Source organism: Mustela erminea, chromosome 1 (genome assembly GCF_009829155.1).
Source record: "Mustela erminea isolate mMusErm1 chromosome 1, mMusErm1.Pri, whole genome shotgun sequence".
Taxonomy (NCBI): domain Eukaryota; kingdom Metazoa; phylum Chordata; class Mammalia; order Carnivora; family Mustelidae; genus Mustela; species Mustela erminea.
Window position 1 is genome coordinate 148,175,401 of NC_045614.1, and position 24,435 is coordinate 148,199,835.

The following is a 24,435-nucleotide window of genomic DNA, read 5'->3' on the forward strand; positions in this document are numbered from 1 at the left end:
TGGCGTCGCGGGTGCGGAGAGGGCATCGGGCCCGCGGTGAGTGGAGCCGGGGGCGGACGAAGAACGGGATCCGGGAGGCTGGAGGGCCGCCTAGGTGGTGAGGGGAGGTCGGGGCTGGCGGATGCGGGGGCGCGCGGCGTCCTGGGCTAGTAGTGCTTGGCCGCCCCCTGCGCCGCGCGGTGCATCCTCAGGTGGTGCGGGAGTTGCGGGGCTCCAGGCGCGCGTCTGCCGGGAGACGCGGCTGGACAGACAGAGCCTCTTTCCAGCCGTGGGTTGGGGGTCGGGGCCCCCTGGACGTGAGCGCCTGCGGCGCCGGAATGACAGCTGTTGGAAAGATCGTTCTGCAAAAGCAAAAATGCGCTCTGGAAGAGTTGGCTGCGCTTCCCAGCCCTCCGGGTCTCCTTTCTAGCGCGTTGCTGGGGGCCGCCCTCGCCACTGGAGGGTCTCTGTCCCGCAGGCCGGGTCCTGCCTGATCCGACTCCCCTTGCGTCTTTCGCAGACATTCCCTTGGCGCTGCACTCAGGTACTCCCTCCAGGTGGATTCGCAGGTAAGAGCGTCCCTCCAGGTGGATTCGCAGGTAAGAGCGTTTGCGGTTACTTTACGAATTTGGCGGCCGGGGGGGCGGGGGTTACAGGAGAGAACCCTGCTCTCATTTTAAAAATGCAGACAAACTGGGGAGGTGTAATTTATTCAGGGGTGTACTTATGATGTTTCTGTAAAAATTAAACGTTTGTGTTTCAAGACTTGGATTTTCCTTTCATTTATTTTCCGGTATTTTTATCTTAGGATCTACAGTTCAGTTGAGTTCTTTATTCTATACTTTATTCTATGTATAAAATGTAGCTACCAAAACGAGTACAGGTGAAGCTATTAGGCATTAAGATTGATTTCCCACCTACTTAAGAGTATGAATTTGGGGCGCCTGGGTGGCTTAGTGGGTTAAGCTTCTGCCTTCAGCTCAGGTCATGATCTTAGGGACTTGGGATCGAGCCCCGCATCCGGCTCTCAGCTCAGCGGGGAGCCTGCTTCCCTTTCTCTCTCTGCCTGCCTCTCTGCCTACTTGTGATCTCTCCCTCTCTCAAATAAATAAAAAGTTTTTAAAAATGTTTTTTAAAAAGTATGAATTTAATATTTTACTCCATGGTCTTGGTTAATTTTGAAATACTAGCGTCATTTCCATTAGATTGGAAAAGCCAAGAATGCCCTTCATGACATTCTGTGATGTTGTTGTTAATTGTATAGGGCAGTGGTATCAGGCAAGGGAACACATTAACATTCTGACTAGGAAAAAAAGAAACTAAGTTACCTCTTTTTACACATAATGTGTTTATGTATCTTGAATGTCTGTAGGAAGCAATTAAAAATATCCTAGAAAAAGAATTCAGTGAAGTGCCCAGTTGCATCTAACAGATATCAATAGATGTTACATTAAAAAAGTACAATTGAACAAAATAGAACATTCAATTTATCCTGAAACAACATGAAATTGAAAACTTATTTTAAAAAAGGTCAAACTAGATGGTGAAAATACAATGAATGTGTAAGTAAAAATGCAATAAAATATAGTTTTCTAAAGATATAATTCTTTAAGAGAATATATAAATTGAATAGATTCCTAATTGAATTTTTTTTGTTTCTAAGTCAACTGTTAAGCCCATGTGGAAAAACAGTAGTATGTTTTACTACATAATAAAGGGTATTATCAAGGTATAGTGATTAAAAGACAATGGAATAAGGAATAGAACAGACAAGACAATGAAACTGAAGAGATAGATTTAAGAATAAAGGAATGCTGTCATTTTATAAACATACATTTTATTTTTTTTAATTATTTTTATTAACATATAATGTGTTGGGACACCTGGGTGGCTCAGTGGGTTAAGCCACTGCCTTTGGCTCAGGTCATGATCTCAGGGTCCTGGGATCGAGTCCCGTATCGGGCTCTCTGCTCAGCAGGGAGCCTGCTTCTCTCTCTCTCTCTCTCTGCCTGCCTCTTCATCTGCTTGTGATATCTCTCTGTCAAATAAATAAATAAAATCTTTAAAAAAAAAAAAAAAAAAAAACAAACATATAATGTGTTGTTTGCTCCAGGGGTACAGGTTTGTGACTCATCAGTCTTACACATTTCACAGCACTCACCATAGCACATCCCCTTCCCAGTGACCATCACCCAACCACCCGATCCCTCTCCCCTACTTCCCAGCAACCCTCAGTTGGTTTTCTGAGATTAAGAGTCTCTTAGGGTTTGTCTCCCTCCCAATCCCATCTTGTATAAACATTTCAAATCATGTGGTGGGGAAGAAATGACATGTAATCGATCATGCTTAAATAATCAGGTATTTATTTGAGAAAACTAATACTAGAACTGGAACTTTCTTACTCTTAGTACACAAATGTAATCTAGATGATTTATTAATTTTAATCTAAAGGTTTGAAACCTGAAAGTAAAAGAGGAAAACCTAAGTGAGTATTTGTGAATTTGGCATGTGGGTGATGAGGTTGATAAAAAAAACCTACAGCCTATTTAGGAACATGCTTACTAACAGTTCTTATTCAGAAAACATACAAATAGGGGAATTGTTAACAGAAAAAGAGCCAATTATATTAGTATGCCTAGAACTCTAATCAAGATTTTTAAAATCAACAGTCAATTTGAGGACATAAAGAGTCAGTTCAAAGCAAGAGAAATGCAAATGGGAAGCATTAGCCAGGTTAATTATCCCAAGTGCAATTAAAGTAGGAGTTTTTGTGTATGTTACTGATTTTGAAAGTCTGATAATATTCAGTATTGTGGATAATGTGATAAGACAAATACAGTCTAACAAACTCTCAGTGGAAATGTGTTGATAAAGCTTTTTTATGGTAAATAACTATTAAACTTTACAAATACTCAGTTACTGGAATTTATCATTCTCTTAAGCATGCAAGTAAAAATTTTTGTCAAAGATGTTCGCAGTAGTATTGTTGGTAATACAGAGAACTTGGAAACAGTTTCATAACCATTGGTTGGGATTTGGTTACATAATTTGTGGTACATCCAAAGGTGGTTTAATGTATAGTTTAAAACATTTGATAGCTCTAAATGTTCTAAAGTGAAAATATGTCCAAATTTTAATATACATTAGAACACAAAAAACAAGCTGAAACAGTATATATAAAAATAGAATATATACAGTAACAACATTTTTGTAAATAATGTAGAACTAGACTAAATTATATTATGTGTTTCCATGTTCTTCTATAATATATATGTGTCTAAGGGAAAAGTGATGTTGTTATAATGGGAAAAATAATAAAGTAATAAATAATAAAGATCCTGGAAGTGTATAGTAATTTATATAGAATAATTCCTTTCTGGATATATTAGTTGTCATTCAATGTAGAAAAAATATATTTTCTTTCATAAAGCTTTCCATATTGTTCTCTTTATTTACTTTATTTTTGAATGTCCTCTTTCAGCTTCTGCCTTTGAAAAATCTCTTCCTTTATCTCCTTCCTTAATATTGAGTACTATGGGGATGCCTGGGTGGCTCAGTCGGTTAAGCCACTGCCTTCGGCTCTGGTCTTGATCCCAGGGTCCTGGGATTGAGTCCCACATCCGGCTCCTTGCAGTGGGGAGCCTGCTTCTCTCTCTGCCTCTGCCTGCCACACTGCTTGCTTGTACTCTCTATCTCTCTCTCTGACAAATAAATAAATAAAATCTTTAAAAAAAAATATTGAGTGCTATGATGTTTCTTAGAGACACACAACTGAAAACTTTTGCCTGAGGGATTTCACAGCCTGTTGACTTTCTTACAAACAAAAAAATGCAGGAGTGTTCATGTTCGTTATGTATTTCAGCAGCAGTGTACTAAAATGAAAATTAACCTTTACAGTACTTCAGGATGAGAGACAGATGCTTAAAAGGAAAAATAAAATTGGACTACAAGAAGTAAATGCCTCCCGGGCGCCTGGGTGGCTCAGTGGGTTAAGCCGCTGCCTTCGGCTCAGGTCATGATCTCAGGGTCCTGGGATCGAGTCCCGCATCGGGCTCTCTGCTCAGCGGGGAGCCTGCTTCCTCCTCTCTCTCTCTCTGCCTGCCTCTCTGCCTACTTGTGATCTCTCTCTGTCAAATAAATAAATAAAATCTTTAAAAAAAAAAAAAAAAGAAGTAAATGCCTCCGTAGTAGCTTTTTGAGTAGGATAGTTTTTTAACTCTAGCTGTGTGACAGCAACCTATTAAGTTGCCACGGTGTGGAACAGAAAGTGACTAAATTCTTCACAGTCATTGGACTTAAATTCATTCATGTTGAGCCCACTCAACTATCCAGTTCCCTAGTAACTAAGAAACCCAAAAAATTAATCAACACAATTATACATACTTACAAGAGCCAAGATTTTGGCTTAAAGTCTATAAATACTTGGAAGTGTGTGTAAAACATTTCAACTTTGGTGAACTAAATAGTTACAGATACATTACAAGAGAGTATGTTGTCAGTTTTATTTTTATTCTTTTTCAGTTCAGATTATAAAATCTATTAGATTAGATTCCTTATAGAAGGAGGAGAATGTATCACTTAAAAGTTTTACAGCGTATTTTGGATTTCTTTTGAACTTCAGAAGAGATTTACTTAGGTTTACCAATGAGGTTTGAGAAAAAATTTAGATATGTATTGCATTAGTAAATTGAAGATTTAATTTAGTTTATTAAGATATGATTCCTTTCGAAGATGGATTTTTACTTGGGAAAGAGAGGGCATAGATCTGTAGTTATAGATGGGTGGAAGTGTGGTGAGGGATATATCAGAATCACTTGGGAAGTGGTTTCAAGCCTCATAGGTTTCAAGCCTTCTTAGAGAAAGAAGTCCCCTAGCTTTTTGGTTCTCAGAGTGTGATACTAAATTAGCAATGTCAGCATCACCTGGTCTGATATGCTATATGGCATATTTGGAATGGTTCCAAATTTCTTAAACACCTCATTACTCCTTTTTTTTTTTTTAAGATTTTATTTATTTATTTGAGAGAAAGAGAAGGAGAGTACGGAGAGAGCAGCAGACTCCCCACTGAGCAGAGAGCCCAATGCAGGGCTCCTCCCCAGGACCCTGAAATCATGACTTGAGCCAAAGGCAGATGCTTAACCCTCTAAGCCACACAAGCACCACCCCCTCCTTCCTCCTTGAGAATATTGTACTTGATTGCTAAACTACAGATTTTTGTGTGGGAAGGAACTTTGGAAATCAGTTTGCTCAAAACTTCATGCTTATATACCTAGCACATTTTTATTTTTATGTGTTCTATGTGACTAAAGTTCTCTTTACAAAATATTTGCATAGTTTTTTCAGTTTCAAAGTGATGAAAATTTTGTAGTATTTACATTCACGAGAACAAACTGGACCATATTATTTAATAACATAGTTAGCAAATTTGACCTTCTTAAATCTTGTTAATATTGGATTAAGAAGGCAGAGAAACTCTACATTTATTTTGGAAATGTTAACATCAAATGATGAGTTAGTATTTGGAAAGTTTTTGTAGGAAAATTGCATATCCTATAATCTTAAAAATTTCTACTATGTCAAGTAACTTTGAGTTGCATTTTAGCAAAGGTTAAAAAAACTTTATTTAATGTCATAATCAAAGAATATTTACTTTAAAAATACCCTTAGCAACTCAATCCAGCTAAAAAAATCTGCATAAAACACCACTATTGTATTCAGCCGTAGAAAGTGTTAATTTTATTTCAATTTTATTATCTTAGTTGTTTTTGTACTGTTTTAATGTTGGAGGTTTATATGCTCATAAAAGTTTTGAAAAGTTTTCCCAGTAGAAAAGAAATAAAAGATCTGCAAATTTGATTATGTCCCAGATTTTTGGAATCATTTTCTTAGTTGTTTGTAATATGTGCATATGCATACTATGTTTCTATATTTGAATAATTAAATATTCCCAGTAGAAATGTATTTTATCCCTTTACTTAATTTTTTTTTCTTTCTGATGGCAGTGTTAGGCCTTTATCCAAGGAAGGATAATAAGATATTTTTAAACAGGTGATGACTTTATTGAGGCACGATGAGGTGGATTTTGCTGTATTCAGGATACTGTTTGCATTGTGATACATGTGGAAAGTCCTTAACCTATGTATGCAGTGTTTTTACAGAATATTTCATTATTGTGAGAAGAATTGACCCCACACAGAATCTAATATATGATCATTGCAATAGCTAAATCCCAGAAAGCTATTGACTTTGATAAATTTACCATGGGACAATCACATTTTTAAGGGGAGAAGGAAATTGTTAATATTGTGAAGTGAAGATTTACATTTACATTCTCCAAATGTAAATGTAAATCAATCAGTTTTCAAGTAGATAATAAAATATGATATCAGTAGTATTTCAGCTACCTGAGGAAGTTGTATTAACTGTAGTTGAAACCCACACATGAGGTTGTTCTTTGGGGAAATTGCTATATGAATAACTTTCAGTTTATAAAATCCTTGGAAAATATATATACTTCTGGGAGTTCACCACATTCATGACCTATTTTTATCATTCAGTTCGAAATATTTTCTTATTTCCCTTGAGATGTCTTTTTTTAGTATGGATTATTTAGAAGTATATTGTTTTTATTTCTAAGCGGTTGGAAATTTTGCCATTACTCTTCAGTTAGTGATTTCCGGCTACATTATAGTTTCGTCAGAAAACACACTTTGATTGATTTTAATCTTTTGTAATTTTTTTTAAAGATTTAACTTATTTGAGAGAGGGTGAGCGAGCACACGCTGCAGAGTGGGGGAAAGGGGCAGAGGATGAGCGAGAAGCAGACTCCCTGCTGAGCGCAGAGCCCACAATGGATCTTGATCCCAGGACCCTGAGATCATGACCTGAGTCGAAGGCAACCACTTAACCAAATGAGCCACTTAGGTGCCTTGTAATTTTTTTTTTTAAGATTTTATTTATTTATTTGACAGAAAGAGATCACAAGTAGGCAGAGAGGCAGGCAGAAGGAGAAGGGGCAGCAGGTTCCCCGCTAAGCAGAGAGTCTGATGCGGGGCTCGATCCCAGGACCCTGACATCATTACCTGAGCCAAAGGCAGAGGTTTAACCCACAGAGCCACCCAGGTGCTCCCACCTTGTAATTTTTTTTAAAAATTCTTTGTAATTTTTAAAGGTTTGTTTTATGACCCAGAATATAGTCTTTCTGGGTGAAGTTTCTATGTGTTGAAGAGAACGGGTATTCTGATGTGGTTGAGTGGAGTATTCTATCAATATTGCTGTTGGTTGATATTTTAGCTCTTCAGTATCATTGCTGATTATCTCTCCACTGATGCTCTAGATTACTGAAGAAGGAACTAAGTGTTCAAGTCTCCTGCGATAACTAGAGACTTGTCTGTTTCTCCTTTCAGTGCTGTCAGTGTTAGCTTCATGGATTTTGAAGCCGTATTATCAGGTGCAGTGATGTTTAGGATCACTGTATCTTGTTGGTTTGACTCCTACTTTTAAATGCTGGACCTCTGATAATTTTATTTGCTCCGAAATCTACTTGCGGGATATTAATCAGCTATTTTTCTTTTATTAACCTTACTGAGATATAGTTTACGTATCATACAATTCACTTACCTGAAGTTTCTTGCTTTTTACTGTACTCAACGGAGTTTCACAGCCCTCACCACAGTCTAATATTAGAAGATTTTCATGATTCCAGAAAGAAACTCATGCCCAATAGCAGTCACTCCGCATTCCTGTCACTATTCCTCCAGCCCCTTGGAACCACTAATCTCCTTTCTGTCTTTATAGACTTGCTATTCCGGACAGTTCATGTAAAAGGAATCAGACAGTATGTGGTGTTTTGTGACGGACTTTTACTCGGTTAATGTTTTCAAGGTTCATTCAAGTTGTATGTATTAGACTTTATTACCATTTACAGCTGAACAATATCCCATTGTAAGGATATACCACTTTACAAAGTTCATCCCTTCAACAGTTTATGGACTTTGGGGTTGTTTCCATTTGGGGGCTATTTCAAATAATGCTGCTATGTGCACATTTTGTGAAAATGTTTGTTTTTATTTCTCTTCAGTATGTATCTAGGAATAGAATTGCTATCATATGTTTAACTGTATTAACCATATTAAACTCTGTGTTTAATCTTTCAAGGAACTGCCAGACTGTTTTCTGGAGCAACTGCACCATTTTGCATTTCCCCCATCAGTGAATGAGGATTTTCCAGTATCTCCCCATATTTGCTGATACTTGTTATTGTCTGTCTTTTTGATTATAGCTATCATAGTATATGTGAAAAGTTGATGATAGTTTTGATTTGCATGCCTTTGATGGCTAATGATGTTGAGGATCTTCTTATGTCCTTATTGACATACATGCATCTTCCCTGGAAAAGTATCCAAATCCTATTTTTAGTTGGGTTATTTGTCTTTATTAATTGAGTTCTGAGTGTTCTCCCTATATCCTAGATAAAAGTCCCTTATCAGATATACAAATATTTTATCTCATTCCGTGGATTATTTTTTTTTATTTTCCTGATGGTATTCTTTGAACTATAAACTTTTAAAATTTTGTTGAAAGTCCAGTTTACTTATTTCTTTCTTGCTGCTGCCTGTGCTGTTGGTGTTATATCTGTGAAACCATTGCCTAACCCAAAGTGATGATGATGTGCTCCCATTTTTCTTCTAAAATTTCTTAGTTTTATGGTCCATTTTCACTTAATTATTTTGTATGGGATGTTGTAGGGGTCCAAATCCATTCTTTCTATATAGATACACAGTTTTCCCAGCAGTTTGTTGAAAAGACTATTCCTTCCTCATTGAATAGTCTTGGCATCCAATTCTGTTTCACTGGTGTGCATGTCTAACATAGGCCAGTATCACACTATTTGGATTACTGTAGCTTTGTAGTAATCTTTATTTATTTATTTATTTATTTATTTGATTTTAATGTTTTTTTTCAGATTTTTATTTAAATTCCATTTTGTTAACATACAGTGTAATATTGGTTTCAGGAGTAGAATTTAGTGATTCTTCACTTACATATAACACACAGTGCTCAACACAAGTGCCCTCCTTAATACTCATCACCCATTTAGCCCATTCCCTGCCTACCTCCTGTCCATCAACCCTCAGTTTGTTCTCTGTAGTTAAGAGTCTCTTTTTTTTTTTAAAGATTTTATTTATTTATTTTTTTGACAGAGAGATCACAAGTAGGCAGAGAGGCAGGCAGAGAGAGAGAGGAGGAAGCAGGCTACCTGCCAAGCAGAGAGTCCAACACCGGACTTGATCCCAGGACCCTGAGATCATGACCTGAACCGAAGGCAGAGGCTTAACCCACTGAGCCACCCAGGCGCCCCTAGTTAAGAGTCTCTTATGATTTGCTTCCCTCTCTCTTTTTTCCCCTTCCTCTTTTTTATTTCTTAAATTCTACATATGAGTGAAATCATACGATATTTGTCTTTCTCTAACTGACTTATTTTGCTTAGTGTGATACAGTCTAGTTCCATCCACATCATTGTAAATGCAAGATTTCATTTTTTGATGGCTGAGTAATTATATACACACACACACACACACACACACATACATACATACATACATGCCACACCTTCTTTATCCATTCATCAGTCAATGGATATTTGGACTCTTTCCATAATTCAGCCATTGTTAATAATGCTGCTATAAATATCAGGGTGCATGTGGTGCCCCTTCAAATCAGTATTTTTGTATCCTTTGGGTAAATAGTAGTGCCGTTGCTGGGTCATAGGGTAGCATTATTTTTAACTTTTTGAGGATCCTCCACACTGTCCAGAGTGGCTGCACCAGTTCACATTTCCACCAACAGTGAAAGAGGGTTCCCCTTTCTCTACATCCTCATCAGCATCTGTTGCTTCCTGTGCTAATTTCAGCCGTTCTGACAGGAGTGAGGTGGTATCTATTGCGGTTTCGATTTGTATTTCCTTGCTCATGGGTGATGTTGAGCATCTTTTCATGTATCTTGACCCTCTGGATGTCTCTTTGGAAAAACTGTAGTAAGTTTTAAAATCAAGAAGTGTGAATCCTCCATCTTTGTTCTTTGTTTTTAAGATTATTTTGGCTTGTTATTGTTGTCTTTTGTTTGTTATGAATTTTATGTTTAGCTTGTCAATTCCTTAAAAAAGGCAACTTTGATTTTGATAGAGATTATGTTAAATGTATAGTTGAAGTGTGGAGTATTGTCATCTCAACTGTGTACTTTTATTTAAATCTTATTTGATTTATTTCAACATTATTTTTTAGTTTTCAATACACAGATATTATACTTTTTCATTGATTTTATTCCTGCATATGTTATTTTTTAATACTTTTGTAAATGGAATTGGTTTATTTGTTTGATTCATTGCCAGTGTATAGAAGACATCTGATTTTTGCATATTGATTTTATGTCCTGCCACATTGTTGAACTTGTTTATTTGTTCTAATAATTTTTAGCAGTTCCTTGCGAATGTCTATGTGTAAGACCTGTCACTTTCTTCATTACTAATCTCAATACCTTTTGTTACTATTTTTTTCTAACCTAACTGGCTAGAAGTTCTAGTACAGGGGCACTTGTGTACCTCAGTCAGTTAAGTCAGTTAAGCATCTGCCTTCCACTCAGGTCATGATCCTGTGGTTTTTGGGTTGGAGCCCTGTGTCCAGGCTCCCTGCTCAGTGAGAAGTCTACTTCTCCCTCTCTGTCTGCACCCCCAACCCTACTTGTGCCTCTCTCTCTCTCTCTCTCTTTTTCCCAAATAAATAAAACCTTTAAAAGAAGTTCTGGTACAGTTGAATTAAAGAGGTGATAGTGGACGTTCCAGTCTTATTCTTTGGTCTTAGGGAGAGCACATTCAGTCTTTCTCCATGGAGTATAATCTTAATCATGAGACATTTAATAGATGCTTTTTATCAGATTAAAGAAGGTTCATTCCATTTCTAGGTTGTCCACTGGTGGTGTGTGTTTGTTTGTTTGTTTGTTTGTTTGGTAATGAAAAGGTACTGAATTCTGTCAAATACTTTTCTGTATCTATTGAGCTGATTGTGTTGTTTTTTATTTTTTATTATTTAAACATTCCTTGATTTTTGTATGTTAAACCAGTGTCTTATTACTGTTATAACTCCCACTTGGTCATGGTATAGACATCTTTTTATATGTTGCAGTATTCAGTTTCCTAGTGTTGAGAATTTTTATATCTATAGTCATAAGGGATTTTAGTGTAGCTTTCTTTTCTTGTGAGGTCTTTGATTTTGATATCATGGTCATAGTGACTCGTAGAATGAGCTGGGATATGTTCACTTTTATTTTTTAAGAAGAGTTTATGAAGGATTAGTATTTCTTATTAAGCATTTGGTAGAATTCACCAAAGTGAATCTGTGCCTGAGATCTCTGTGGGAATTTGATTACTAATTCAATCTCTTGTTATGATTCTACTCAGATTTTCTTTTTCTTCTTCAATTAGTTTTGGTAGATTATATCTCTAATAATTTGTCCATTTTATCTAGTGTATTTAAGTTTTTGATATGTGGTAGTTCATATTATTTCTTTTTTTTTAGAATTTTTTTTTTTTAAGATTTTGTTTATTTGACAAAGAGAGAGAGATCACAAGTAGGTAGAGAGGCAGGCAGAGAGAGAGAGAGGGAAGCAGGCTCCCCGCTGAGCAGAGAGCCCAATGTGGGGCTTAATCCCAGGACCCTGAGATGATGATCTGATCTGAAGGCAGAGGCTTAACCCACTGAGCAACCCAGGCACCCCATATTATTTTTTTATAATTCCTTTTTTCACTGTATAGTTGACAGCAATATGCCTCCTTTTGTTTATGATTTTAGTAATTTGAGTCTTCTCTCTTTTTTTATTCATTAGTTCAGCTAAAAGTCAGTGTTGTTGATCTTCTCAAAGCAAAAATGGTTTTTGTTCACTTTTATTTCTATTTTCTATTTTTTTCTTTCTACTTGAATTTTTACTATTTCTTTTCCTTCTGCTTCTTTTGGTTTTAATCTGTTAATTGTTTTTTATTTTCTTAAAGTGGAAGATTGGGTTATTGATTTGAGAGCCATTGTTTTAAAAACATGTGCATTAACTAGTATAAATTTGGGTCTAAGCATGGAGCTAGCTGCATTTTATAAGTTTTTGGCATTTTGTATTTTCATTTTCATTGATCTCAAGGCATTTTCTAATTTTCCTTGTGAATTTTTTGCTAATTTGTTGCTTATTGAGAAGCGTATTGTTTAATTCCCATGTATTATGAACTTGCCAAATTTTGTTCTGTTTTTGATTTCTAAATTTAATGTCATTGTTTTCAGAGAAGATTTTATATGATTTCAGTTTTTTAAGGGTTATTGATGTTTGTTTCATGGAATGATGCATGATCTTTCTTGGAGAATGATCCATGTACACTTGAGAAGTATGTAGTCTGGTATTGTTGGATGCGGTGTTCTATCAATGAGTATTAGATTTAGTTCATAAAAATGTTCAGGTCTTCTGTTTCCTTATTGATTTTCTGCCCAGTTGCTCCATTCATTATTGAAAATGGGATATTGAAGTCTCAAACTATTGTTGTTGAATTGCCTATTTCTTCCTTCTGCCCAGTTTTGCTTGTGTATTTTGTGGCCCTCTTGTTATGTACACACACACACACACACACACACACACACACACATATATATATATATATATATATATATATAATTGTTCCATTTTCCTGGTGAATTGATCTTTTTATTAGTGTGATATACCTTCTTTGTCTCCTGTAATAGTTTTTGTCTTAAAGTCGATAGCCACTGTACTTTTGGGTTAGCACTTGCTCACATGGTATTTACCTTTTGATTCATTTACTTTCAACCTGTGTTTTTTTTTTTAAATCTAAACTGTGCCTCTTATATACTACATATAGTTGGGCCATTTTATTTTCCTTTTATACCCATTCTGCCAATCTTTGCCTTTGATTGAATTGTTTAACCCATGCCTATTAGGGTAGGATTTATGTCAGACATATTCTTTAAATTTTTTAATTTGAGTATAATTAACACGCAGTGTTACACTAGTTTTGGGTGTACAGCACAGTGATTCAACATCTCTATGAGTTATGTTATGCTCATCAAAAATGTAGCAACAGTCTGTCACCATACACCTCTATTGCAGTATCACTGGCTATATATCCTTATGCTGTACCTTTTATTCCTGTGACCTATGCATTCCATGACTGGAAGCCTGTATTTCCCACTCCACCACACCCATTTATGCCCATCCCCCCAACCCCTTCCCTCTGGCAGCCGTCAGTTCTCTGTATTTATAAGTATAATTTTTGCTTTTCATTAATTTGTTCTGTTTTTTAGATTTTACATGAGTGAAATCATATGGTTTTCATTTTTCTCAGTCTGACATATTTCACTTAGCATCATACCTTCCAGGTTCATCCATGTTGTTGTAAATGGCAAGAGCTCATCCTTTTTTATGGCTGCATAATATTCTGGTGCCACACCTGTGTGCGCACATGTGCACGCATGCACGCACTTACCACATCTTCTCCATCCATTCATCTACTGATGGAAACTCAGCTGCTACTTGTTTTCAGTTTGTCTTAACATTCCATCTTTCTTTTACATGTTTGCTTGATATGTCTTTTCTTTTTCCTTTTAGTCTATTTTATCATTACATTTGAATAAATTTCTTTTAGAGAGCATGTTATTGGATCACTTAAAAAAATCCATTTATCGATTTTGATAATATATGTCTCTTTTTCAATATGTTTAGTACATTATATTTAATGTAACTATTGCTGTGTTTGAATTTATACTTGCTTGTTTTCTTTTTCATTCTTCTGTGTCTCATTTCCTGCCTTTTTTTTTTTTTTTTTTTAGCAATTCAGTCTTTTTATAGTATTGAATCTGTTATTTGTTCTGGATTATACCTTTTGAGTAGTGCTTTTAGTGGTGGCTCTCAACACATGATTTGAGACCTTTATGGTCTTTTGTACATATGTACTGTATCCTAGATATTGTATTTTGAATATTATGTTTAAAGATTCAGAGTCTTATTTAGAAGCTATGCAGGAAATTGATTTTCTCATTGTTTTGTCAGGCAGTTGACTCCTTTGGGTTCAGGCCATAGGTTCTGCCAGACTTCTTTATGTTGTGATTTGAATGTCAGTTTTCATTTTTATGAAACATTGGTCATGCTGTTTAGTCTCTTTTGCAGTCCAGCAGCCACTCTGACACCTGGACTGTGGTCTCCCTTCAGTTCTCAGAGTTTTTGTTAAGATCAGATTCATGCATGCATCACTTAGGGATGAACCCAGAAGTTTATAAATAACTTTACTAGGACACTTTCTGAAGCTTCTTCTTCACTCTAATCTCCTTATTAGCTTTCTGGGCCTCTCCTTTTCAATTCTTGGGCCAGAAAAAAAAAATGTTTTATTTACTTTTTTGTTGCTGTGTACTTCCCACAAATGAATTTGTATACGAGACCCAGTTATAGGAGGACAGAGAGAAAAAAGAAACAAAGGGAAGAGTTTCTCCCCATCCTTTTGGGACCACAGCTCCTTATATCCAGAGGAAGATTCCCCTAGGCATCTCTGAGCCTCCTTGGATACAATCACTCCTTTCTCCACAGTGGAATTTCCAGGATTTGGGACATGAGAAAGTGAGAAAAAGAAAAAATATTGAGAAACTCTCTCTTTCTGAACTTTAGGAATTCCCCTACTCCCTGCTTCCTCTGGAGTTTTCTCTGCCCCGGTGCCTACCGTACCTACCGTGTTTTAGACTGCCTTAAAACCTGTCAGGGCAGGGATACCAGAAGAAGATTAGGAACCTGATTCTGGTTTGGCCTTCTCCCATGCTCTTGCATGGCATTTCTAGAGTCTTCAAATAGCTGCCTAATCCTTCTGTCTGGGCTAATTCATGGCATTCGTTGGGAGAGATAGGGTACAATAGGTTTACTAGATCTTACCCAGAACTGAAACAGGTGATCTGTTACAAATTTTTTTCTCTGGGCTCAGAATTTCTTTCTAAATGTTACATATATTCCCCAAACCTTATAAAATGGGAGGTGAAAGGGAGCTCAGTAGAAGGGCCTATTTTCATATTATAGAGTGTAGTAGCAGGAGAGTTGGGCAATTTGAAGGCAATGTGAGGGTGGTGGGATAGGAGAGACACTTTTCAGTGGGATTTAGAAAAGTAGTCTGGCCTCTGATGAGGGTGTTTGAAACCATAGTTTCCCCGGGTCATAAAACTGACCTTGAACAGGTTATTTAAACTCTTGAGATTCTCTTTCCTTACCTATGTAATGGAAATCATAATATCTACTTCACTCAAAATATACAAAGTTCCTGATACCTCCTAGATAATTAGTAAATGATATCTAAAATTGTAACCTAGTGAAACTGTTTTAAATATATTATATTGGTTTATTTGGGGTCTTAATTAATCGGTGGTAACCTCATAGTTCTCTACAGCTAACTGCTTCTTTAAATAGTACCCTAAATTTCCTCTAAAAAGTATAAAAACTTTTCAATTAAAAAGAATCATGTTTTCTATTTGGCCTCATTCCAGTTTGTTTTACTGGAATGTAATGATGGCTTATCTGTTTGAGAATTTGGAAACATGACTGGTTTGCTTATTTTGAGCTCTGTGGTTTAGTATTATGATATATTTAAGTATGTAAATAACATATAAATAGATGTAAGTATACAATATATATATACAGTGTAGGTAAGTAGTATGAAAACCTACCATTTTCAGTTGTTTCTATGTAGCAGGGTTGTAGAAGTAGTATGTGGCCAAGAGAATTACATTTTATAATTTATGAGAACAATGTAATAATACAGACTAATGCAAAGGTGACAAAAATGTGCATATTAAGGGAACTATCTCCATGTGGATCAGCTAACATTCAAAAAGCCCTTACATAAAGAAATTTAATTTAATTCTAAATTTATTTAGAATACACAACAGCCTTTTCTTTTTAATCCAGAGGAACTGATGCATGTAAAGTATGTTACCCTGTGATCTGTCATGATCCAGAATATGTAGGGAATTAATATAAGCAAAAATTTCTTCCTTTAGGAAACTTACCTTCTAGTTAGGGCTTCCACCAAAATTTAATCCTCTTTAAAGCCCTTGTCTTTCCAAAACTGTTTATGCTTGTGATTCCTGCTAACTTTCTCTCTGTTTTCTTTCTAAGCTTCCTTACCAGGAGGCTCACTCTCAACTAGCCTACCTGCTTTTCTTCACTCTCCACCACATGGCACCACCTCCAAAACAGAAAGTGTTTTCTTTTTGGTCCATCGAGTCTCTTGGGCCACAGTAGAATAGCTGAGACCCCAGCACTTCCTTTTAGAAACATGATCTCCCCTTGCGCCAGTTTCACAGGGAGCATTATCTTCCTTGGCTTTATTTATGTAATGAGACATCTTACTGCCGAATTTTTTGTGCGAAATGAATTCTTCACTTATCATATTCAGTTAAGTAAGTAAACGGAGTTTCACATTTATAGCTAACATTATCCTTGGTAATCACACATATGAATTAGTGTATTTATAATCCACAAAACTTTAGCTGAGCCAAAATAGATGGATTCATATAAATGTATCACCATTACTGTAAGAACATTTCAAAGACCACACCCACCCATGTATGAAATGAATTTCATATTCAAAAAGAAGCATATTTGAAATAGTTGTTTCTGCCTGTTAATTCTACTGTCTATCACCAGAAACAGGGAAAAGTAGCTCATTAGATTGTATTTATTTTTCTCTTGTTTCTACACTCCATCCACCCTACTGCAGAGGTAGGGTTCACCAGAAGAGTTCTGGTGCGGCTGCAGTTATGGATAAGAGGAAGGCACGGGTGTAGCAGCAACGTGCTGTAGCCTGGAGGGCACTGGATTACTGGCCAGTTGCTGACAGTACTTCTTAATGGCTGTGCAACCCTGGGGAAAAGACTTCAAATAGCATTTCTGTGCCTCAGTTTCCACCTCTGTTATAGTACCTCTCATAAAGCTTTTTATGAAATTACTATCTGTATACTGCCTGTAAAGAGATCTTTAAAGTGTTTCATTAAATACAATTTAAAGAAAAAAGAGATCATCAATAATCAGATTTTGATTTGGTATATTAGCCATAAAAATAATAATCAGTTCTTGGACATCCCAGCCTTTTTCATCCATTAATGGGAGATTTTAAAAGGTAAAAAAAAGCAAAGGAACACATAATAAGTTTAGTGAATTTACTGCAAAAAATATAATTAAATTCTAAATGTGTAAGATTTAGGGAGACTTAGCAGCCATATTTTTGGATGGTCCAGTCAAATCTGATTTGAATTAGTCTGTTCACCAGCAGTGATTTCCCAGAGGCAACCCCTGAATATGTGTGTTAATTTGGATTTTCTTTCAGAAGGGTAGAGCTATTTTAATATTCAATCCAGAATCCATAAGCAAGCGACATAGAAACACAATGCACCTGTTGCCTTTAAACCTCCAATTTTGGGGGCTCTTTCTCTCGGCATCCTTCAAATTTCCATTTGTCTTTGTCTTGCCTCATTCAAAGAAGTGAATAAAAGTTTTATGTTTTAATTACCAAGAGATATTTAAAGGGTCACTTAAAAAAGGAAGAATCAACAATCCTTTTGAATACGTAAATAAAAGTTCCTTCCATACAGGTGTGAGTACCTGCTATTTTGTAATATTTTCACATGAGTGATTCTCTAAGATCTGTAAGGCACCATATCAGTTAAAATTTCTCTTTGAGGAAACACAGTATTTTTAATATTTATTGAATTAAGAATTGTGTTTAATAGCATGGTAATACAAAAGAAATTTTTCACTTAGCAAATTGGCCAAGTTTAAAGGGAGGTAATATGTATTAACACTGAGATGGTCACTCCCATGATTTGGGTTTAAACTGAAGGAGCCTTGCTAGAAAGAAAATAATTCGGCAGACTGTTCCCTAAGTTGTAAAAACATTCACCTATAGAACACAAATCCTTCTTAAATTATTTAATTATAAGGTGTGTGTACCAACCTTTATGTAAAGGGAAATTTTATAATATTAGTCACAGTACTAGAAAGGTGTGAACAATAGTTTGAATAAGTGAAGATTGTGTTTGGTACCGTGCATTTAAACACATATATTTGTTAGTTCACAGTATTTCTAATATTTATTATAAAACCCCCCATGCATTCACACATATACAAGTCATGCACACATATACACTCACAGGACACCAATATTTTAAGAATAGTTATTTTTGGAAGTTGGTTTATGTTATGTTCATTTCTTTATACTCACTGATGTTTTACAAATGACGATGTTTTACTGTTGTGATGAGAAATATATATCTGTATCTCTATTTGTAATAGTTTAGCAACTCTTTCAAAAATCTAAGCACTAACCACCCAAAATTAGCACAGACTCCACAAGTTTAAAGATTCAGTCCCCAGTAAGACTGCCACCACTGAAGATACCAGCCATAAGTTTCAGGGATCCCCAGGTCACCCACACTTCTGAGCAACTGGCTACAAATGTGGGGGTTCTCATCATGCTCTCAGATTTGATCATTCACTAGAATGACTCAAAGAATTCTTTTTTTTTAAAGATTTTATTTATTTATTTGACAGGCAGAGATCACAAGTAGACAGAGAGAGAGGAAGGGAAGCAGGCTCCCCGCTGAGCAGAGAGCCCGATTTGGGGCTTGATCCTAGGACCCTGGGATCATGACCTGAGCGGAAGGCAGAGGCATTAACCCACTGAGCCACCCAGGCGCCCCGACTCAAAGAATTCTAAGTACTACATTTACAGTGCAGGTTTTATTATGTTAAAATCAGGACCAGTCAAGAAAAGAGACATGTTGGGTAAGATCTGGTAGGGTTTCAGATTTGAAACTTTCATGCCTCTTTTCTGTGGAGTTAGAAAACTTCCCTTCCCAACATACTGATGTGTTGACAATCCAGAAGCTCACTCAAGCTTCATTGGCCAGAGTTTCTATTGGGGTTTCACTACATAGGCATGGTTACTTGACTTCTTAACCAAGTCGTTGAACTAAGTCTCCAGCCACTCTCATCTCCCCAGAGGTTAAGAGATAAGTAAAATATAACATAGCTCAAAATACCACCCTCTTTTTTTTTTTTTTTAAGATTTTATTTATATATTTGACAGACAGAGATCACAGGTAGGCAGAGAGACAGGCAGAGAGGTGGGGGAAGCAAGCTCCCTGCTGAGCAGAGAGCCCAATGTGGGGCTTGATCCCAGGACCCTGAGATCATAACCTGGGCGAAGCAGAGGCCCAACCCACTGAGCTACCCAGGTGCCCCAAAATATCACCTTCTTAGTTCACATGGTGATCTTTTGGCGTGATCAGCCCCCAACCTGTGAATCTCCTTAGCATAAATTGAGGAGTGATCCAAGGGCCCACCATGATTAATAAAGACACTCCCATCACTTGGAAAATTCCAAGGGTTCAGAAGTTTCTCCCCAGAGCCTGGGACAAAGGCTAGACAAAATCTTCCATATACAGTAACACTGAGTTACATGTAACCACTGAAATAGAGTAGCTATCGCTTCCTATGGAAATGGAAGAAATGATTAATACATGAGAGATTAATAAAATCCTACCTAATAGATATTTTTTAAGCAAGGCATGTATACAATCCTAGGACTATTAGCACATTAACTTATATTTACCTAGCATGGATTCTTGTGAAATAAGAGGTTTATAAAGTGTGCTTGAAAAATACCAACATTTACATTTATTAAGAGTTTCATCAAGGCTTTCAAATAAACCAAATGTAATATTACCTATATATTATCTCATTTGAAAATATGCCATGAAGTGCTACACTAATATAAATACTCAGTGTTTCATAATGCAGAATAATTTAAAAAATAACCTCAATATTTATATCTTGGAGAGGTAATGTAATTTTTAGGAGGTATCTTTAATGTAGCTATAATTGTCTGCAATTTTTAAAGTCCATTACTAGATAAATCCATTCATCTGAATAACATAATTAATATCACTCCTACTAAAATCTAAAAGCAAATCCTGTAGACATGTAAGAAGTGCTCTAACTCATGTGTCTTTCATTTAGCTATGAATAGGAAAAAGCCCTCCAGCAATGCCTCCATTTTCTTTCTCCTATTTCTTTCCAGTTTGAAACTCATTACCAACTGCGCTTCTAAAATCATGTCTGCTACAACGATACTCACTGCTGGTAGACAGTGAGGAGTTATTGATATCAGCTTGAAACCCAGGATGAAGTCTTCACAGGGATGCTTAGTGATGCCTGTTAAATGGCTGAACGGCAAACAGCTCTTTTTTATGCGACACTTGAAGACAGACATTTATTCTTGGTCTCTTTACCAGCTGGTTTATTTTACCTGGTGAAATTATAGTAATAGTGCGTGCTTATTCAGGTTTTGCTCTGTGCCAGGCACTGTTTTAAAAGTGCAATGGGGGGTTGAGGACACCTTGGTGGCTCAGTCAATTAAGCGTCTGCCTTTGGGCTCAGGTCATGATCCCAGAGTCTTGGGATCAAGCCCCACTTGGGGCTCTCTGCTCAAAGAGAAGCAGTGAGTCTGCTTCTCCCTCTGCCTCTGCCTGCCTCTCTGCCTGCTTGTGCTCTCCCTTTCTGTCAAATAAATAAAATAAATTCTTTAAAATTAAATTAAATTAAAATTTTAAAAAATTAAAGTGCTATCTGAATGTACCATGTCAATCTTTACAACAGTTCTGTGAAGTATGTAAAGTATGTTGTCCTGTGGTCTGTCATGATCCAGAATGTGTATTATGCTGCCCATGACACAGCAGATAACCCAGTAGCAGAACAGTCACTCCCATGTCACACAGCCTTTAGGGATACCTGGGATCCGTGTATCTGAGCCACTGTTCATACTACCTGAAGTGTGCTGGCATACATCACCTGCCAGCCACCAAGTCTGCCCTTCTCCAAGTATTCCACCTTCTGTACAAAGGATATCATCTCCTAGCAGTTCCATGTTAAACCCAAATGGCCAGTTGTGGTAGACGGACTAGGACTTTATAGGACCTAGCTGTTTTTCCTGCCCTTGGTCAGAAGCAGAGGAATTGTACAGTGACCTCCTGCTTTCTTTTCTGTCCTCTCACTGTGGAAGGCACTGGAAACAGGCAAAGTCCAAGGTTTTAGTTTGCATATGCAGATCTCCTAGACTTCTGCCTAGAGAATTTCAAGATTATCACATGTCCAAAAGTCCCCTTGCCAAGAGGCCAGGACACATTCCAGTAAATACTCAAATGCAAAAAACTGACCATTCTCAGTTTTGTGATTGAAGTTTCAAATATCCATGGTGTGGCTCTAGAGTCTGGTTTCACTGAACTTCGCTAGCATGTCACTGTTTACAGGAGTGGAATTGAAGAGCGAGATACCGCACAGCTGCAGGGTTGGAAGCAGCCAGAGGCATCCCATGTAAATGCTCTCTTGCTGTGGAATGCAATTTATGGTGTTGGGGCTGCCTTGCAAAGCAGCAGACCACAGCTTCACCAGCCTCATCCTCTCCAGCCCATGTCTCCTTTCCCTCTTTATTAGGTTCCAGTTGGCTTAGATTCCCCTGTATGCAGCTTAAGCCCTAAAAATGCAGAAGACTTTTGAAATTAAGAGCTCTTGGAACCATACCATGCTAACTTGTTGTGGAGACTCAGTTCAGTTTTCTAATCTGAATTCCATCTGTTGTAAAGCCAAAACCCAGTCCCTTTTCGACCTATGGCACTTTCTGTCCTTGCTGAGTGATTGGGAAATCTGAAAACAGTCTACTAGATGTTAAAGGAGGATTAAGTTACAACATTCATGCTTGTACCAGCTGGAAATTATCCTGCCTTATGTAACGTTTTGGATAAAACTATATGGTAAATTTTATAACCAAGGGAAGAGAATTTGAGGTGGGAAAGGAAAAGAAACCATTACCTCAAAGGAGAGGGGGAGGGAAACAAATCCTGCACACACCTGCAGCCTGTGCAGCAACGCGTAGGTATATTTTACTTTGATGTTAATTGCTTTTTAAGACATTTTTATAATTTTTTTTTTTAATTTAAAGTTTGGTATATTTTTTCAAGCTGTTACTCAGTCACTTAAATCAGATTTGAAAAGCTTTGCCTGGCATGGTTGAGGACTGTTATTTTTCTCTACATGAGATCAGCCTCAAACATGCCTGAACACAGGGGTTATATGGAAAGTACAGATTTCCAGGCCTGGACCCCAGCTGTACTACCTCACATTTAGGGTCCAGATATCTGTACTTCTTCAAGTGTTTACCTTGAACATAAAAAGATTCAAACCTCTATCTTTCCTAAATAAAACAGTTGTTCACATGTACCACTTTTGCATTATACTCTACCATTTGCCAATGTAGATAGTTGAGTAGTGAAGGGCGCATGGGTAGAAAATTTCCTCTTCACGAAGGCACTGAATCATCTGTTCTAACTAGTTTCCATCATGGTTTCTTCATTGTTCCCAGGATTAATGTAGAGAAGAATGATAGATATTTATTAGTTAGAAAGTTACACATAACATGGAATTGTCAAACAGTTCTTTTGTATTGTGAAATCATGTCAGACACATAAATATGCATCTTTAATGTATGTGTACCTTTTAAAGACTATTGAGAACCCACCACCCTGTAAACTATACATTAGGAGAAACTTCACGCTCTTGTGGGCCATGACAAAACACTTGCCCCACACCCTATCTCCACATGTACCCATTTTCCTGAATTTTGTGTTATTCCCTAATTTTTAAAAAAGTTTCCCCCATGTATATATCAGAAAAAAATGTTCTGTTTCATTTTCCAGCATTTGGACATTCTTAAAGGATAATATGTGTTCTCCAATGACTTGTTTTTACCTTTTTGTTTAGTGTTGTAATTTTGAGTTTCATCTCTCTAGATGTGCATGGCTATAATTTGTTTTCACTATGGTAGTCACTTGCATCATAGGTATGTACCAGAATTTACTTGTTCAATGTACCATTGATGGACATTGGGAATATTTTTCATTTCTTTTTTTAAAATCTTTTAAAATGTTTTTAATTATGTTCAGTTAGCCAGTATATAATACATCATAAGTTTTTTCTGAAGTGTTCAATGATTCATTAGTGGCGTGTAATACCCAGTGCTCATCACAACATGTGCCCTTCTTAATACCCATCACCCATTTACCCCAACCCTTCCTCATCCCCCTCCCTTCTCTAACCCCCAGTTTGTTTCCTGGAGTCTTTTAATATGAACAGTGTGTCGGCGTATCTTCTGTATACATGTACAAGAGTCACTTGAGGGTGTATTCCTGAGAGTGTCCAGGATTTAAGGTTCTAGAAACCTTCATTTCTAAACACCAGAGATTACCATCATTGAAGGCGTAGGATCCATTCCTTGTACTCCTTTGATTGACTTGCAGTTTGATCCGACTTTTTGATGTGCCCCAGAATACTTTTTTTGTTTTTCAAGATTTTATTTATTCATTTCAGAGAGAAAGAGACAGAGAGAGCACAAGCAGAGGGAGAGGGAGAAGCAGACTCCCCACTGAGCAGGGAGCCTGACATGGGGTTCCATCTCAAACCTGGAGATCATGACCTGAGCCCAAGGCAGAGGGTTAACCATCCGAGCCACCCAGGAGCACTCTCCACCCCAGAATACTTTTTTAACCTTTAAGACACATAGGACTTGTACAACTAGCTCTAGTTCCAGAAATGAGTGAAAATGTTGCGGGACTGGTGGGGTACTGATTGGTGCTTGGCAAGACAGTCATTTTAGTTGGAAATCTACATACTGGCTTATGTCGTGGTGGTGGTCATTGAGTCAACTCAGTATCCATATTGACTACTATCTCATATGGTAATCTGAAGTTTCTTTGACACATCTCATCTATATTGGTGACTTTCTACTCAGCTCAGACTCCACAAGTGATCCTATTTTGTAATCTGATAAGCAGGATGACACAGTGTAAAGAAAATCTGAAAGAAACTTTGAATTTAGAATTACTTGATTTTAGCAAGGTTGACTATTTATATATGAGAGAGATAATGTAATTTAAGGTATGAAAAGTATTCAACCTGTTGCCTGACATTAGATAAGCATTTACTAAATTATAGCCTCTGTTGATGTTGCTCATTGTTATCATCCAGAACTCAGAAATCCTAAAATTCCTTTCTTGATGATAACTTTTTTTTCAGTCTTGAATGAAATCATGAAATCTCTCCCCTACCCCTGGTTTCAAATCTCATCTCACCCTCTGGTTTACTTCTCTTGAGTTACACTCATAATGTTTACATATATATATATATATACATATATGTGTATATATATATATATATATATATATATACACATATATGTATATATATATACTGTCTATTTAAATGAAATAAAATATACTTCTTCTGGCCTCTTCTTAAACAAAACATGCCTATTTTGAGCTTTTG

The 24,435-nt window shown here is 36.8% G+C and overlaps 1 protein-coding gene across 1 annotated transcript in view; it reads left to right on the forward strand.

The window, feature by feature from the left end:
- The first annotated feature begins 465 nt into the window (after nt 1–465).
- The window catches only part of PLSCR4 (phospholipid scramblase 4), a 46,918-nt gene continuing 22,948 nt past the window's right edge, over nt 466–24,435 (forward strand). Inside the window, 1 exon segment of the mRNA XM_032346460.1 lies at nt 466–548. The gene's annotated coding sequence lies outside the window, so the exon portion shown is untranslated.